At 41.0% G+C, this 19,083-nt stretch overlaps 1 protein-coding gene across 5 annotated transcripts in view; it reads left to right on the forward strand.

Moving 5' to 3' along the window:
• The window catches only part of dlgap4b (discs, large (Drosophila) homolog-associated protein 4b), a 101,268-nt gene that overhangs the window by 6,413 nt on the left and 75,772 nt on the right, over nucleotides 1-19,083 (forward strand). For 3 of the 5 annotated variants that reach the window (XM_086039860.1, XM_086039863.1, XM_086039864.1), the window contains one exon: nucleotides 5,957-6,019. The gene's annotated coding sequence lies outside the window, so the exon portion shown is untranslated. Of the gene's footprint in view, nucleotides 1-5,956; nucleotides 6,020-14,554; nucleotides 14,864-19,083 lie in introns of those variants that run through there. The other 2 variants (XM_086039861.1, XM_086039862.1) reach the window with 1 other exon arrangement.

The following is a 19,083-nucleotide window of genomic DNA, read 5'->3' on the forward strand; positions in this document are numbered from 1 at the left end:
GGATTTGCCATGCGTTGAAGCACACGTCCGCGCAGATGTCTTCGCGTTTCATTGAGAGAGCAAGCACCCCTTCTATGCGGCCCCTTTTCGTTCTATTTTAATCGGCCAGAGCTTTTGGACGGATGTCTTTCTCTACACGCCGACTGTCTCCTTCAGGCTTTCTCATTTCCTTCCTTGGGTGATTGTCTTCAGGCGCACAGTCCAGCCTTTGACACCAATCAAAGAGGAGACACAAGAGGGGCTTCCTTGCCTCAGGCGGCCGGCTAACCGCCCTCACATTTGACCAGAGGAATGTGGTGGCGTACCCTCCAGACGTCTTCCTTTTAAACATCTGGACTTGGGAGAAGGCCGAGTGTTTGAAAGCGACGTCAGCCTGCATCCCATTCTTGAAATGGGAGATTGACAGGCCTTACGCTTATTTCTCCCGGCCGACTGCCAGAAAATGAGAGCAAGCGGGGTCGTTTGTATTAGCCTTGAACTGTCGGTTCTTACCAGCTCACGAGCGTTCCGTGAATATTTTTGTTATGAAGGGACGGCTGTGCAGTGTTTCTTTTAATCCAGCAGGTACTCAGTGGCTGAGGCTGGAGATCAAGCCTCACTCCTGCGCTTCTGCTTCTCACGAGGGGGAAATCTCCGCCAATATCCTTTCTTCCCAGTACCACAAGATCCTCTGGGAAAAGGGCCCCTGTCTCCTGTTTCTTTAATCTTCGTATACTGTAGACAGATAGCTGGATTACAAGTGTCTACCTGTATTATATGAAAGCACTAATACGTTCAAACAAATAGTGCCGTTGTGGGAACGATCCAAATGGCTCGGCTTTTGTAAAATCCACCGTAATGAGAATGAACGACGTAGAGGACTTACGAACTGCTGAAAAAGACGGCAGTTGACGTCGCAACTTGGAGTGGTAAATACAAAACTCATTGTCTGAGGAAAAAGGGAAAATTAATTATTTGACTATAAAAGAAGACAAGATGGACTCATTGACTGGAAAACTAATTGTCGTGACAGGACATGTAAGAGTTCCAGTTTGACCCTAAACAAACCGACGAGACAATTTTAAATTCTGGGTTTAAAACCGTAATTTGCAAGAAAAAAGCCAAATCTGAGAAAAAAATAGAATTTTAACGGAGTAAAGATGTGTTGAGGACGATTCGGGATCTTTTCATATGTCAAGTTAGGAAACCGAAGGACCCGGAGAAAACCCACGTAAAGCGTGGGCGAGTACATGCAAACCCCGCACAGGAAGGTCAGAGCCTTGCTAGTAAATTTTATTTATTTATTTTTGATTCTGTGGGGACTGACATCTGTTTTTTTTTTTTTTTTTTTTTACACATAGTGCTTCTTTCTGTTATTTATAAAGCAGTGTTGACTTCAGACTTTCTTTTCGTAATCCTTGTTGTGTCTTGTTTTGAGGTCAGTGTTGGTTCAGTATTGACAATATTTCCCTGTGCCAAGAAAGTTTTCAGTTCATTGGCGTATGTTATTTGTTAGTAAACAGTGTTTACTTGACCAATTTCCACAAAACGTTTCGAGAGGGCACAGCATCGGACAAAGAAGTATTCGCTCAACATGTGCTTTAAGCGGAAGTCAACCCAAACATATTTTTTTCCACAATATGTTCTGTGCAGGCCCACTATGAGATAAGGCATTCGGATTAATATTCCGTTTGTGGAATATGGGTTAAGCAGTGAAATCCACCCGCTTTGAGCCATCTCAGGGGGCGGCCATTTTTGTCACTTCTGTCGACTGAAAATGACATCACAACTTAAGGCTCAGGTAATGACCAATCATGGCTCAGCTTCAGAAAACAGGTGAGCTGTCATTGGACGTTACCTGAGCCCTGAGACACGGTGATGTCATTTTCAGGTGACAAAAGTGACAAAATGGCCGCCCCCGGAGATTGCTAAAAACATGTGGATTAACTCTTATTCCGCAAACGCAATATTTATCAGAATGCCTTGTTTCAACTAGTGGGCCTGCATAGAACATATTGTTGAAAAAATATATTTGGGTTGACTTCTACTTTAATGGAAAAAAAATGTGGGCATGTCTATTTGTCAAATTACACTTGGGCTTGAAGTCTGCAGCATGTTGTCGTGGTGCATAATTGCAGTCTGCAAACCCAAGTTAGTCACAAGAAGAATATTTTTTCAAGGTTTCTGTGTGAGACACCCCATGAATAAATTTGAAATACAGCGTTGTAAACATGTTAGTAACACTTGGTGAGACATCAGTCAGTCTTAAATACTGATTTAACGGCAAAATGTTATCCTCTTGCTGTTTGTTTAGTTTAGTTTCACTCATTGTCAAGGTCCACAGCCATCTAGTCTGCTCGTCCACCAGAATTGTGACAGCAACATTTCTGATGGGAAGGATGAAAGTGATCCACAGCGGGCCGTCTCCGTGTTTTGATCCCTTTCATGGAAACCAGATGGGCTGTCCATCTAAACCAACAAAGAGTTGGTGGAGGAGGTGGCAGGGGAGCTGCTCTGTGTCTTGTGACTCAGTGATTGTGGAGATTTGATACGGCGCGCACCAAAAAATGCAGACATAAACACACGTATGTACACACACACACACGCAGAGAAGCAGAGTAAACCAGACGGCGGGAATGTACACACAGATAGAGAGCGAGACTTCCAGCCGCAGAGCCAAAGGCAGGAAGTTTGAAGAACACACCCGAGTGGGTTCATTAAGCAGCCGTATAAACATGCTCTGCAGTTTCTTCAATAATGTTCAGACATAAACACGTACTGTACGACGCACAATGGCAAACAGGCACTCAGCAGCAGACATCCTTAAACCCCCCCCCCTCGCAGTCAACACGCACATTAATCTCATTAATGGAAGTATGGCAAAACATCAACTTGTGTCTGCATGTGGCACCCCGACCCCCTGGACTCACTAGCCTATATTCCCTATATTTGAAGTTGTTTTATTAACATACGGGGTGGCGGCGGGGGGGGGGGGCTGAGCATTGTCATCGGTGACTAATGCCGCTTTCCTTTCTTTCGGGACATCTGAATGGCATTATTATAAAGTGTGCTGTCTCCGTTATGAATACATGGTTAATCGCCCCTGTGACGGGATGAAAGAGGTGCCCAAAAGGCGGCAGGTTCGTCGCAATCTCTCGGGCCTTATCGGCGTACAGATCTACTGCTGCTGTGACATCATTTCCTGAGCGCCCGAGATCAGCTTGTGATGTGGATATTTGCTTGTGTAAACCACCTTAAGCAAACAGAGGCATCTGTCTCCAGCACAGATGTTCCTTTGCTTGAGCATATACACGGACTCTTTAAAGGGAGTGTTTTAAGCCGCACGTCACTTGAGAAAAATGAATGAGATCTGAAGAAAGAGCAGTACAATATAAGGGACATTCCAAGAGGGTTAGTGAGATTGTTTGCGTATGTGTGGCCCTGAATTTCTGGCACATTTTTTTTTTGGCGGGGGGGTCAGTTTAATATTAGCTTTGTGTTTGGATTAGTTGTAGTTATGGTTACACATGAATGAGGTTACGTTTGAATGTTGTGGTACGGCATGAAGCTGTGAGTGTCTGTGATTGTGCTTTTCTCGTAGTGCTCATTCCAGCGCAGTAAAATTAGTGTGCCAAATATGAGTGATGCATCGTGACTTTAAGTGTTCCCAAATGTTGTGACTTTCTTGGAATTGTAAAAACCCATCCTTATTTTTTTTCATATCACACTCACGCCACGCAGTGAAAGTAAAACCTCCTCCGCTTCATTATCATCTCGTGAGGATGCCTCACATCTGAACACTAAGAGTTATTTGAATGTCAAGGTTCTGTTTTTTTTGTTTGTTTTTTTTTGTCAGTGTGACTTGGCGGTATTCTTTTATGATGAAAAAGAAATTGATGGTACATAAATTATAGTGATAACCCGCCCTGCACCGTGCATGAATGTCCTCCGTTGATAATCAGTGAAGCAGGTCGGTTATTATCTAGGTTATTCCCCTCTCGTGTTATTATATCATAAAATCCTGTTTATCATAAATCCACAACACAATCTTCAATCCCTTTCAGAGCACAATGCGCTCGCACTGTAAAGCTCAGCCAGAAGCAACGCGAGTCTATAAGCTGTCTCTTTGGGGTATTGTATGAGTGCGAGAGCTTATCAGAATGGATGGGGACAGAAAAAAAAAAAAAAAATCCTGCGCACTGTTGAACAGGGTTGATGCAATGAGGACTTGCCAAAGTGGGAAGTTCTTCCAGTGGGAAAACTTTGTGTTCCATGTGGTTTTGCGATTCGACATCAATCTTCAAAATAGCTGATGACTCCGCAGTGCAATTGTTCTTGCAGAGGTTGGATACAAACCTTTTTTTCGTGTCTGTGGAACAAAGCACGCTTTTAGTTAAGACTTAATTGGGAGCCCAATTACATGCAGATGTAAAAACGCTGCATGCTTAACACGCTGAACATTTCCACATGTTTTTGGTCGGTCCCCTTTTGCCCTGATGTGTTTTCCTGAAAGCCACAACGCTTGGAGGTTAGAACCTCATCTGGTCAAAGGCCAACTAATATAAGGAGCAGGTGTTCAAGTCAGTGCGATTGACAAGACAGAAATGGTTGTAAGCTCCGTCACAACAACATTCTAACTATAACAATAATTGTTGTGATAACCATAACATTATGTATGTGTTGTTGCTGTTGTTATTGGTTGTGTTGTACTTGCTGCTGTGAAAGTTGTTGTGTTGCTTATTCTTAAGGTGGTATTGATTTTTGGTAGGTGTTGCGAGTTGTTTTTAATGTTGTTGTCGTTGCTGTTGTGGGGGTTGTGCTTGTGATGGTTGTTTTTGTGGTGTTATTGGTTGTTGCTGTCGTTGTGGTGGCTGCTGTGATGACGGTTGCTGTTGTGGTGGTGGTGCTTTTTGGTCATTTTGTCATTTTTGTTTTAGCGGTGGTTGTGCTGATGATTGTTGTGATGTTGTGGCTGTACTTGAGGTGGAATTGGTTGTGCTGCTTGTTTTGTGATGTAGTGGCTTTTCTTGTTTTGGTGGTTAGAATTGTTAAATGGCTGTAAGAGCTTGATCTTGTGGTTGTTGTGGTTGTTATGCAATAATGTAAAATGTAAAAAGAATGACTATAACTGTTGTAGTATCTCTTACTAAGTAAACTAAAGCTGAGTAAAAACACATGTTTCTCTAAAAACCTACTTTGGAACACTGTACATAACACCCACTTGAAATTGTCACCCATCTTGGAAAACAGTTTTTATCTGTAAAGATAAAATGACAGGAAGAGCACTAAAGAATGTTTGCTAAACTACAAGCAAACCATAACCCTGACCCTCAATATAAAATGTACGACTAAAGCTTCAGTATTGACAACTATTTTTTTTGGCACAAATGTATATTTTTATACTTTTTTTTTTCTGTTGACGTCAATAAAAAGTGGCCATAGCAATAATACTGCATTTTAGTTATTGGGTTACCTCAGTTTAAGCACTACCTCACTGAAATGTTAAGAAAAAATGGATCAAACGTTTGAATAATACAATAACACAACATCACATGTAAAGCACGCGTTGCTTTTAATCCATTGAGATCCTCACAATTGTTCATTGTTGCAGAATACATGTATGACCACCAGATGTCGTACTTTATCTACTTTCTGATTTGTGGTACGCCTGTTTTGAAAAGCTCACTGACTTCCGTGGTCATTATCTCTTCCCTCCAAGACCTAATCGTACACTTATGTATCTCCTTAAATGAACAAGAGGCATAATAAATGTTTCCTCTCTTATTTACACAGCAGAAAAATTGACTCGGCTTCAGCAGAGCTATTATTTTCATCATATCTGCCTTCCAGTGAGGAATTATCACACAAATGTGACATCTGAAAAGGTGTTGCTGATGATGCTGTTTCTCAAGCAATTTATCTGAACATGCTCTGTTCTTTTTTAAATTTTTTTCATTTTTTTTTTTTTTTTTTTTAGGGATGTGAGAGAAGATATGCTCCAATTCTTCCATGGCACATATGAGCTGAAACATGTGGACAGGCAAGTGATACACAGACCATACATAACAAATTATTTCACTGTGAATTATGATATAATTGACTGTGTAAAAACAGCACCATTTGGTCTCAACGGCTATTCATTTATATTACCAAAGATTAAAAGGTTACTGTTTTTTTTTAATAGTGTTGGACTAATCCGTGGATGTACCATGCAATTGTTGATCTGACTGTATCTAACATGTAGTAAGTTTAAGTGTAATTAGATTTAAGTTTGTGTTTATAATAGCAGCAGCATAAATGACCATGCAGACAAAATCTGCAGAATCCATCTTCGTTCTAAACTTTTTCCTTCCATAAAAACCTCATTTCATGAGGATACTTTGTTGCTTTCAATAGCAGCAACAACAACAGTTTTTTGATGTGTTGTGTTTTGAGGAGAATTGCTCAATAAATGGTGACCGCAGCAGCACCGCACCACCGAGAGATGTTTCAAATGCTTAAAATTCCCCCTTCTATTTAAATCACAATATGAGTTTCTTGACTACAAACAGGGCCAGCGGCAACATGATGCGAATGATCGCATTGTTCCTACAAACACAACAGAAATTTCTCCCATATGACTGTAACTTTTGGGAAAACGGCACACAATCCCATTTAAGGCTTTAAAAAAAAAGCACTGAAGCTGCAATTCCATGTTCTTAGTGTTTCATATTCAACATGGAATATACATTAGTTATACTGTACTGCCTTCATCGCCCGATATTCAGAATTCTGGGAATTTGCCCTTTTGTAAGTCGATTGTTAGTTTGGCTTTTTGAGGCGCTTAACAAAAGGGAACCCTTGCCTCAACAAATGGTGTTAACAAGAAAATTGGGAGAAGAAAAACACAATACAGAATACGGAAATCCGCTGCTGTTGTTTTTTTCTTTCTACATTCGTGTTACAATTACCAATTATTACTAAATGAAATGCATGAGGCGCATCTGCAACACAACTCATTTTCACATTGTATCATCATTATTCGACAGTTAAGACTGAGTGTATTTCAGCTTTACCATGCTGTATGATCCCGACAAAACAATCTTTACTCTGAAACATGAGTACAGTAAAGGTTGATTTGATTTTAAAATCAGCTGAGAAGTTGAGTTCCGAATGTTACGCAAAACACCGCCTGCACTGTTATAGAAAGAACACATGAACACAACACCCATGAAAACGGCATTTAAGACACTTTTCTTTTTTTTAAAACCACAAAGTCAATTACTGAAACTGGCATTGCCACACAGTTGGCTGTAAGGGTGTAATTTTTGAAACGACCGACAATGCTGAAACAAACAAACGCACATCCAGCCAAAAATGTAATTTGAGCCCATTTCTGGCTCACACCTTACTAGAAGCCAATTTCATCCTTTTTCTCAGGCTTCCAGCCAAACAAATTTGGTGTGGCCATAAAATTTGCCAATGGCAAAGAGCACAACCTTCTGAAAAATGTGATTTACCGTAAGTCTTTTTTGTGGATCAAGCCAGGACTCCCGTTGCTAGTTTCATGCCAGCAGCTTTGAAAGGGCCCACTTTTAAGAGCTCTCGGTTTGGCCTTCTCGCCACCCACGGCATACAGTCACTGCCTTTGGCAGGATCAAAAGCCTTTGGGGATGTGCTGATATGCTCACTGCTCAAAAGTGACTCTAGTCGTGTCAAAATGTATCAACTGAACATCTGAATCAAGTTTGATTAAATGTTTATTAACTATGAACATGCTTTGTTTTGATTTAGATTTATCAAGGTGGGCACCAACTCCGTCGTAATATTGCATCGCTTACAACATAAAGCCATAGTAAGCGGTGTATGTTTTTTAAAAAATGTCACGTTTATCAAGAATACAAGTAGACAAGCGGTGGGTGATGGCGAATGTGCACTAAAGTCTTTGCAAGCCTGCAGCTCCATATGATTTGAAAACAGTGCCTGTGTGTGTGTGTGTTTGAGCATGGCTGAGCAGGGCATACATGCAGGCGTATGGACACATACCAACAAGGTCATGTTGTGTATGCATGTCATGGCGCCACTGCCCTGCATGCCATCTCACACCTTATTAGGGAAGGGTGATGCTCTGCACATTTAGTAACCGTTTCACTACTGTCTACTGTTCATTGATCGGGTCAAAACGACACCCAGGCTTAGTTAGCAAACATGCTAATCCTTCATCACTACCTCTACTCCAAAGCTGCTTCTGCTCCCATTTGGCTGATTTCATTTATTTCCCCCGTCATGTCTAAATGTCCACGCTAGCATTAAGAAACCATCTGTGGTTGTGTTACATTGGCCATTGGCTCAAGGCTGTTTTTTTTTTTAAATAGAAGCAATGGAAGGGTATGACTATAATTAAGTGTATTATGGGAATAAGATATAAAGACCTTGATTGGGATTAATGCTAAAGCCACCATATATTGACTCTATAGTAGACTCACTCAATAACAAGTCTTAATCTGATCATCAAGCCAACATAGCAACATAGAAGTTAACTATCCACTGTTCTTGTTTTAAACCTCAGTTCAGTGTCAAGGTGCCCTTGAGCCAGGCACTGATTCCACGCCGGCTTAAGAGGTGCAACACTGTTAGCGCGACCTTTTCACATTGACATCTCTCCGTGCTGTGTGTGATCTGGTTCTCTGTGTGGTGCGCAACACAAATATACAGAAGAGTAAGAGTGTGATACCTTGAGGAGTTATAGTTTGTATGTGAAAAATAATCATAATTCTCTACAAACACCTTTCTGTTCCACCCATCTATTATGTCATAATGTGTCTGTCGGTTTTGCTTGATTTTTAGTTTTATTGTGTTTTATTATAATTAGGTAATATAATTGGAAATGTTGTTAAAACATTGCCCATGTACGCACACATACTATCCGTTTTATCCGCTAGCTTGGGAAGCTAAGCTAAGTTATCCAAATTACTGATGAGACATGAACATGGATAATGCGCTTGTGTTTTATCATAGTAGGTCAGCATGTTAATGAGAAGAGGGCAGGTAAAAGTACATTAAGTTAAGAAGTGTTTTAGGCAGCATGTCAGCGGCTGTGCTAGACTTTGACACAATTAGCGTGACCACCTTTCGTCTAGCATCGTTCAATTATTTATTTTGGTGTGAAAACGATCTTGTTGGCGCCCAACTGACGCAAATGTCATCGAGGCATATGATAAGTGCAGGTTGGTTGGAATAAAGTGTTCACAATTGGTTACTAGATGTGTTTGGAAGATTGGGCTTACTGTTGGCATGTGGAAGAACAAGACAGCTGCAATTTCACCTCCAGTGAAATTGAAATGTGGCGCTGGATGATGAATTGCACAATATGTTGTTGTAAAAAATAGAACTGGTGAGACAGATAAAACTGGTCGTATTAAACATGGTTGGAAATTTTTGTTCACAGTGCTGCAGTAAGAAAATTGGTTTAGAGACTGTTGTAATAAAATCATTCTTACAAATGACCTGCTGTTTGTTCCCATTTGGTTTGATTGAAACTAGAAATAGCCTACTTTGTCTACGCTGTAGAGCCTGAAAGTGTTTTTTTCATATTGGTCAAAGAGGACAATTCATAATCCATTACAATTATATAGTGTGTCATTCATCTCAAATCCGAATGTGCAATATTAGTGCATATCTGATTTAATAATGTTGTATGAGAATAGACATAGATGCCAGGTCCTGTTCCAAACGACAATGCAGTTTGATTGCTGCCCTGCTTTTGTCTGAGGCAATAACCCCTTCTCAGCCAACGGCTTTCCTCGAGGGCCCATAAACTCCTCTGTGATCCCATCATCGGCTTCCAGTCGCATTTGCTCACATTGTCTCAGGGGGAACGCAAAGAAATCTGGCACAATCCAGATCTGCACCTTGGAGGAGAGGCAAACAGCACCTTGGAACAGCACAGCCATAATAGTAGTATGTTTGTAATTGTCCAAACATTGAAAGCTGCTTCCATTTGCCGTTCAAATTGGCCCGCGTGTGGTTGTTGAGAATTTGGCACAATAGCTATAATATCTCTAACAGTGGCACAGCATTCATCACCTGACAACACAGACCTTTTTGGCAAATTCTCTATTCCTAACTGTTTTTTTTTTAATTTCATGCGCATGCTCAGACCTTATTACAGTTACAAGAAAAAACACCAAAAAAAGGAACGTATACTGTTTAAAGCAGGGGTCGCCAACCTTTTTGAGGATGAAAATTAGCTAAATAACACATTTCCGCAAATGGCCTTTATTTATGTTTTTTTTTTTTTTTAATCGCCCCATCGCTGTGGGCGGCCATTTTGTCACTTTTGTCGACTGAAAATGACATCACAGTGTTTCAGGGCTCAGCTAACGACCAATGACAGCTGACCTGTTGTCTGAAGCTGAGCCATGATTGGTCATTATCTGAGCCCTGAGCAGTTGTGATCAGGTGACAGAAGTGAGAAAATGGCCGCCCCCTGAGATGGCTAAAAGAAGGGCAGATTTTGTTGCTTAACTCATATTCCACAAACGCAATATTCATCAGAATGCCGTGTTTCAACTAGTGGGCCTGCTGGGAACATATTCTGGAAAAAAATATGTTTGGGTTGACTTCCTCCTTAAGAACAGGCTGGCGGGCCTTTGTATACCAGGTGACCCCTTGTACGTAGACTCTTTGTACCATGTGAGAGGTTTTGAAAAGTCAACATCGCACAGCAATCACACTTCATTTGAATCAGACGTATTGTATAGTGTGACTTTTACCTCATGTGCACCAACTGTTAAGTGTATTTTTTTTTAATTACCTCGAATGAATGCAGAAGGAAATAATAGAGTTTGGTTTGCTTTCTAAGTTGTTTAAGAAGCACCTATTGATTTGATTCATGTTGAGGTCAAGCTCCCTCCTCTGTACCTCATAGCTAGGCATCCCGAAAGCAAATCAAACATGCTTTCATTCCCAGAGCTGCAGTATTTCAGTGTGAGTGTGTCCTGGACACTTTCAGGAAAGTACCACATTTAAAATCCAATTACCTGTGAAGAAAACACTTTGCAACCGGCACAGGCTGACAGGTTGTTCGCGTTGTAACATTTAGCAGAGGACAACGGGTGTGTTGCTCTTGTAAATTGGCAGTGAACTCTTTCTGTTGAGTTCTTTAAGCATTCAAGCAAAGGCTGTGATGTGATTTGAGGTTGGCCGCATGGCAGTGACAGATGCTCTCAAACTCTTGGTCAGGCTTTAGATAGGATAAAAATTGAGAAAATAAATAGTGTCCTCCTGTTAGTATTCATGGTACCATCCCAGCTGTTTGGGGGCAAAAGGAAGACGATTCCCCGGACTGCCTGCCATTCTATCACAGAGACAGACAGACATTCCCACTCACATTGACTGGAATTGAAAACTGCTTTTTTTTTTTTTTTTAGAACTGGTTCCCAGTAACACGATTCCGAGGAATTGTTTGCGAGCTTGCCTGACGCTTTGTCTGTTCCTCTTACTTTGTAAATAAGTGACGACATCTGTGCGATATAACGATATACAGTTTATTGTAGTAGCACTGTAACCTTCTATCATTTCTATTATTATTTAAGACTTTAGATTTCCTTCGCCAATATTAGCTTAATGCTAGTCATGTGGTTCACCGAGCGGAAAAGTTTCCACTGCCGCCCGGTCGGTCTGAAGAGATTTTTCGGTGTATTTTAATTTTTCAAGGGAGACTCTTTGATTAATTTTGAATGAAGTCAGATGTGACCTCCCCCACAGTGGCACCGACCTCCGTCTCTCAGATCTGCCGGCCGGCAAGTTACCAACTAGGGTCTCTAACCTGCCTCTGCACAGTTACGCCACGTGCTATTCGCCGTTTACGCCATTAATGCCGTTCACAACAACAGAGCTCTTCGTCTTATGTTTAATGACACATGAAATATGACTGTGAGTCGCGTCACCCCTCTTTAAAACAATAATCGTCAAAATTGAAAAACGAATGAACCATTGTGATACTAATAATCACAATCCAATGACATCGAGACCCCTTTTTTAGACAGCCCCTTCTTTTTGGAATAACAAAAAGCCAAACGTCAACTAGAGTTCATCCTTTCATGCTTGCTGAACTCAGCTCTCCAAAAATACGCCATCTTGTGTGACAGATTGCATAACAGTTATTACGACTGATTTTGAGAGAGGAAAAAAAATCACTAAACATGCAGTAAAGATGTTCTTCCCCGGAGCTGCTTAGTTAAACACCTGCGCCTTGAATACTGTCTGAATGTCTAATGAGCTGCTGTGCCTGCCTGCATCCATCCATCCATGATCCATCCAACCATGTTGTCAGAGAAATTGTTGAGCAGGTGCAGGAAGTATGCATAAACAGGACAATTGCTCTAATTTGTCCTGGTCGCTGTCATACTGATTGTTTATGCAACCCAGTGAGCGGTCTCTGGAGATTCAAGCCATTTTTGTTGCAGCTCTTGGTTTTTAGCTCTTAGCATGGTGGCATACAATTGTGTTCAGGCGCAATCGTCCAAACTATCAATTGTGTTCTTCCATTAGAGAAAGTCAAGTAATGGGCTACATTTTTCTGTTGAAACTCAAACTTTACTGTATAAACTATGGAATGTATGTAAAATAAATGTGTTTGCATTTGTCCTTCTGTTGGAGTTCCAGTTCATATGGAGCCAGATGTGACGCATACTAGTTCTCAGAAACAGTGGTAATAAGTAAATATTAGTTCCATGTAAGTTTTTTAACAGCCTGATGCTCCCTTTCCTTTACATTCTGCAAAAGAATAAAACATTGCAATTTTTTTCGAATGCATTTACATGTAAGTTGAAAAAATCTTTTATTGGGATTGTAAGGTTTACTACCCCTTTTAAACACAGCGAACATAACTGTAACCAAGAGCAGCAGAAAGACACTTTGATCCAAATGAAGAATGAGCCGGGCAATATCTGCAGGGTTCAAGTAGCGGCAGAGCAGACATCATCGGAATGCAAGGTGCTTCCAGGAAATTTCCATCAGATTGTCTTGCTTTAGTCCCTCATATGTCCACATTGATCAAGATAGTCCGACGGCATTCTAAGAAATGGGAAAAGCTGAGATGTGTAAAGTGTCCTCACCTTTACAGCTGCCAAGTCCATAAGGTGTCATCAAGACCAGTTTAGTTCCAAAATCTTCTCTGGGTATTTTAGGGTATGGGTCCAAATATATGCCTGTCAGTGACTCCTCGAGTCGATCTGTATCTCTATTGTACTGTTTAAATACCAATTCTAAGTGAACCAGGATATGTATTGTTGATCCGTAGATCAAATGCCTGTTGTGAGTTTGGCTGTTCAACCTCTTGATAGAGAACAGCAAGTTGAGCAAAAAATACTGAAACCGTAAACAGTTGGACATGACAATATCACAAACTCAGTGAGTGGTGTATATACCATCAAAGTGGAAGGTGACCGTCGGAGAAATACCGCACTATTTTCTCTCTGGGCTTCAGCTAGCAATCATATGAGGGCTCCGATTTTAAAACCCGGATGAAGACACATTTCTTTTCTCTGGCTTTTGATCAGACCTGACATTTTCGGCTCTTTTCCGGCGTCAATTGTATAGTGTTTTATGTTAATTTATTGGCATTATTTATTTATATTAGTATTATCTATATTTATTAATACATGTATCACAGCTTTTTATTGTTTTTATTTACTGTATTGTATGTAAAGTGCTTTGTTTCAGCTCTAGCTGTTATGAAATACGCTATATAAATAAAATTGTATTGTAATTGTACTGTATGCCGTCAAGCAGTCTAGTAGGAAACTTATCATCAGTCTGTCCCAAAGTGAATTTAGACTGACTGGCGTGATAAAAGAAAGATGGCAGTGAGAACAAGGGGAGGGGCTGCCCTTGATAGGCTGCACTGAGAGCTGTCCGCGGTTCTGGATCCAGATTTCTCTCTCACTGTGTTGTTGGAATGATCGTCATGAACATTTTCAAGCAGCGGGGGGGGGCAGGAGTTACAAACTGCGAGAAGACGGCACCTCTCAAAAACAACATACGCACACGCACAGCACCAAGTTAATTGCAAAACCGGGACAAAAATGCTGTCTATAAGGCTTTGTGTCCTGCAGGTGCAATGTGCACCATCCCTACCAAGTAACGTATCTTTGTTCAGCTATCTATGCCAGCAAAGTGTAATGTCAGTCAGAACAATAAGTGGTCTTCTACCAGATGGCAGAAAATATGAATAAGGTTTGTATTTAGTATTTACTTTTTGTCAAATGTTTTGGGTAGCTGTGAGATAAAATCAAGATTGAAACGCTATAAGCCTTACAAGACATTTCCATGGTTCTATATGTAGTTTGTAATAAAATAATGTATAATATAAACATTAAATATTGAAGTGGATGCTTATTTAATGTAAGGTACGAACGTGTTTTAAAAAAAAATCAGCATTAATCCGATTCTCACAAGTCCCGGAAATAGCACCACTGCATGTTTGTTAAAGGTCTCTCTCTCTCTCTCTCTCTCGCTCTCTCTCACTCTCTCTCTGTGGCTACTCAGTTATTAGTGTGCAGCCGCATCCTCTGTGACACACAGAGGCAGTCCTCCTCTCCTCTCCTCTTCATCTCCTCTCCCCTCTCTCTCTCTCTCTCTCTTCTCCATCCAAGTACGCATTTATCACTCGCTCTCTCCTCCTCCCTGCGCGGACGCCAGTGAAGGTTGCGGAGCGGCACTCTGGTCGTCCTTTCTCCAAAAGTCTCCGGGCGAGTAGAAAAGGACAAATGCTGATTTTCGCCCTAAAGCGGCCGCCGTTCGTCTTCGTGTCTTGGGAAGTTATTTGCGGTGCATGGATAGAAGCTGCTGAAGTGGTTGTCGTCGCTCCAGCGGAGCAGAGGATAGGCTTCAAGACGAGGTAAAACTGTTGTTGCCTTCAACTCCAGTGTATACATAAATACTGTTGGAAATGTTGTGTTTAGATGCCTACAATCGTGACTCATCAACTAAGTACAAGCTAGAATCAATGCTAAGTGGGATGCTAAGTGGGCTAAAGACATAACAGGCAATTTCCTGAGCGTATTAAGGACAGTTCTGTGAATGCTGTATGATGTACCACGGTTTGTTAATATTTACCAAATATTAATGAGAGAGAGAGAGAGAGAGAGAGAGAGAGAGAGAGAGAGAGAGAGAGAGAAGAGAGAGAGAGAGAGAGAGAGAGAGAGAGAGAGAGAGAGAGAGAGAGAGAGAGAGAGAGAGAGAGAGAGAGAGAGAGAGAGAGAGAGAGGAGGAGAGAGGAGAGAGAGAGAGAGGAGAGAGAGAGAGAGAGAGAGAGAGAGAGAGAGAGAGAGAGAGAGAGAGAGAGAGAGAGAGAGAGAGAGAGAGAGAGAGAGAGAGAGAGAGAGAGAGAGAGAGAGAGAGAGAGAGAGAGAGAGAGAGAGAGAGAGAGAGAGAGGAGAGAGAGAGAGAGAGAGAGAGAGAGAGAGAGTAAAAAAAAAAAAATAAATAAAAGTGGCACAGGTGTCAAACTCAAAGCCCCAGGTGCCAGATGTGGCCCACCACATGATTGTAAACCACCCAAAGCAAACGATGTGCACCGACTGCTAAATACCAAATTTGAAAATTGCCTTCACCTTCTACAAATGTCGGGATATTGCAAACATTTTTGTTTCCAGCCCCCTATTCAAACAAATGTAAGAACGTTTACTGGAAAAAAAACAAAACGTTTTTATTGGCCTCTGATTTCAAAGCTAGCTATTCGTCATTGAGGCGATGATACATTTATTTGAGGTCATAGTCGTAACGGTTCTCCGAAGGAAACCCATAACTATGATGTGGCCTGTGACTAAAATGAGTTTGACACCCCTGGCATGCTGGAAGTAAAGTAGCAACAACATTCCTCGAAGAAGTAATCTATTATCCTAGCTTTTATGACTTCTGAAACATTATGATAATTAAATTGTCGAAGCTCTTTCTGATTCCGAATTTTTGGGTAAAAAGGCTCAGATGCATACGTACACATGTCAACAGAAGGTTAAATCAACTTCTTGAGTGCACACTGGCATGCGGTTTGGGCACCTTTAAATCTTAATAATAATAATAATAATAAACCAATAAACCACATTTTCACGGTCATGCTGAATGACTCAAGGCGGGATTTTTGCGTACTTGAAATAAATATCATTCTGTTATGAAGCTGCTTAAGTGAAACAGAAGTGTAAGAGATTATTGGCTGTCTGGTTCTTGGCCACCAAGAAAAAGAATCACTGTATTGATTGACACCTCTCCAAATAGCCATGGGACCAGCTGGGCTCTCTTCAACCAGATGGGCACAATAATAATAAGAAGAACAAGTGACATCTATTACCGTATTTCCTCAAATAGTAGCTGGGAGGAATGTATTTATTCAACTGTAGATGGCGTAGGGGTCATAATTATATATATGATTTAGATAGTGTTAAACATGTGACGTTGAAATGGAGTTTAAAGCAAAACAAAAAGGGGACTGGGTGCAAATAATATCTCATAGGCAGAGTCTACCAGAACGCTAATGTTCATGCAAGACCTCCCTCCACATCACTTACTCCACAGGGGCTCATTTACAACATGTGGTTTGTTTCCATGCTGTTTTTAATTTACCTGAGAGACTGTGCTTTGGTGCTGCTGTTTTGGTTTGCAACGGATAGCAAATGGGAGCAGCAGTCCTAACAATTCTCAACACTTATCAGTACCTTTTTTTTAAATAATTATGTGTGTCACCTGTTGTATCTATGAAGAGAAATGATTCGATACCGTTTTTTAAAATTTATTTATTTATTTTTTTCTAAGGTGCTTTGAAGGAAGAGTTTGATTTATGTGGATGATGTACCGGGATAGTAATTGGGACATACCATCCATTAAAAGGGGCAATTACTATTTGAAAAATTACGGTGACGACATTCAAACCAGTGTAATGCAGTTTTTTCTACAGTATATACAGTATAACATTCTGCATTTTATGTATCACAAATAGAAAAAATGGCTGCCATGTGGCAAGTGGAACATCGTAATATTTAGCCAAGAAAGAGGATCCAGATATTTTTTATTTCACAAACTCAAGACAAGACAACACTTTTTTTTTTTTTGCCCATATGCGACACATCATATTTGGTTCATGCAGTGTGAACATGAGTACAATTCAGACTTTTTCAAATCGGACCCGGGTCTCTTTCGTATGTGGTAAAAATCGGATAAGTATGCGCTGCGTCTGCAATATTATCTCACCTGCAACGTGAAGAATAAAGTGGACTTTTGTGGTGATCGTAGTAATTCATCCACACAGACGGTTCATTTGTTACGTGCAGCAATGGTGTGATGTCATTCTTAGTAGACCTCTCCATGAAATGAGGGGATCGATGAGCGTATTTCTACCTCCTCCCGCCTCCCTCTCTGTCGATATGAGATGATAAGATTGAGCCCATATACACGGCTCCATATTTACTTCTGCAAACACTGTACTCCGTGATGTCAGTTTTTTTTCAGTCACATCAGGGACGTTTTCCTGTCACATTAGAAGTTGCATTTGTTTTTGTAATGTGAACAAGTACATAAAAAAAAAAACACGCCCTGCCGAGTGAACGTCGACTTATACCCTAGAACAGCTGGATCCTTTCAAGGCCAGCACTAACAGCCATGCCATCAAAGTAACAATGTTTCAGGACCACCGTACATATTTGCACAGTTTTTGGAGTGACCTGAAAAGCAGGCTGTGTTTGTGGCCTCAACCCCCCAACCCCCACGCTCCTGCCCCAAAAACAAAGACAAAGAAATTGTAGGTTATACTTACTCAGAGCCATTTAAGTCCATCTTGTCTCTCTTGTCTCTTGTTCCCACTCTCTCATCCTTTTCTCTCTCTCTCTCTCTCTCTCTCTGTCTCTCTCTCTGTCTCTCTGTCTCTCTCTCTGTCTCTCTGTCTCTCTGTCTCTCTCTCTCTCTGTCTCCTTCTCTCTCTCTTTCTACATCTCTATCTCTCCTGCCACTATGCACTCACTCAGACTGTGTCTCATCACATCTCGTCACCAGCACTGTGCCCTCCACTGCTCATCTCCCTCGCACGCACACAAAGACGGACAAAGACCCGCGGCCATGTCTAGCCGTGCCTCTCCACGCTATAAACATGCATAGCTTGTGTCGTTAAATGTTTGCTTGTGTCTAATTTCTTGGTTTGTTTGGTGATGGTGTGTGCTACTGCTGGAGCAATCTGTGGTATATGATAAGCTCATCACTGGGTCATGTGTGAGCACTGATGCAGTCTGATGAGAATAGTGTATCGCCACTTTATGATGATTTTGACTTTTTATCGGCTGTTTTTGTGTTGTCCCAAGTATTGGTCAGTCAAACAAACTGAGAGATCCTTGGTTTAGAGAGGCGGCGTAATCATAATAGGCGCATCAATTGGAACGTGTTTTTTACTGCTGGGATCATCGTAAACTGAGTATCCTGATGTAGCATACCACATCATGTGTCAAATACAGTACAAGTGATTGACTTAAGGGAATGTGGACAAGTTAAATCAAACAAAACAGCTTTTATGTTTTGCTAGCTTCCACCAGCATTTCCAATTCCATCACTTCCATCTTAGTTCTGCGCTTGCATGGAACAAACCAAATATTTTATGGTGAACACCATCAGAGCTAACCAAAGTGCAAATCCCTCTTTTAAATATGTGGGTCAACACCAATTTTACAACTCTAACCAGCAGTGTGTGCAATTAGAGCGAGTGAGCACCAATTTAGCGCCCGCTCTTTGGGATCGCTTTATGGTATCTTAGCTTGCTTTCTCTGGTGGGTAGCCTCAGCGTATTGAAGCTGTAATGTTTGATTTCTTTTAGCTTGGCTCACCACGTTTTCCTAGTAGTTTGCCCAACAGTGGCAGCAGTAGTGTGTCTAAAAATCAACTAGTCCGCACATGTCATGTAATATTAGCAAAGAAAATACAGCATAGACACATTGTCCCAAAAAGGATCATGATAAAAGGATGATGATAATAATAAAAGCTATTCGCTAATGGCTAACAGGCAAACACTGTACTGTATGTGGATTTCTTATGGGTGGTTATGGAGGTCTGCGTTTCACGTCTTGTATTAAACAGAAAGACAAA

This window comes from Filicampus tigris, chromosome 9, assembly GCF_054856515.1.
Source record: "Filicampus tigris isolate MCC_2025a chromosome 9, RoL_Ftig_1.0, whole genome shotgun sequence".
In the NCBI taxonomy this organism is placed as follows: domain Eukaryota; kingdom Metazoa; phylum Chordata; class Actinopteri; order Syngnathiformes; family Syngnathidae; genus Filicampus; species Filicampus tigris.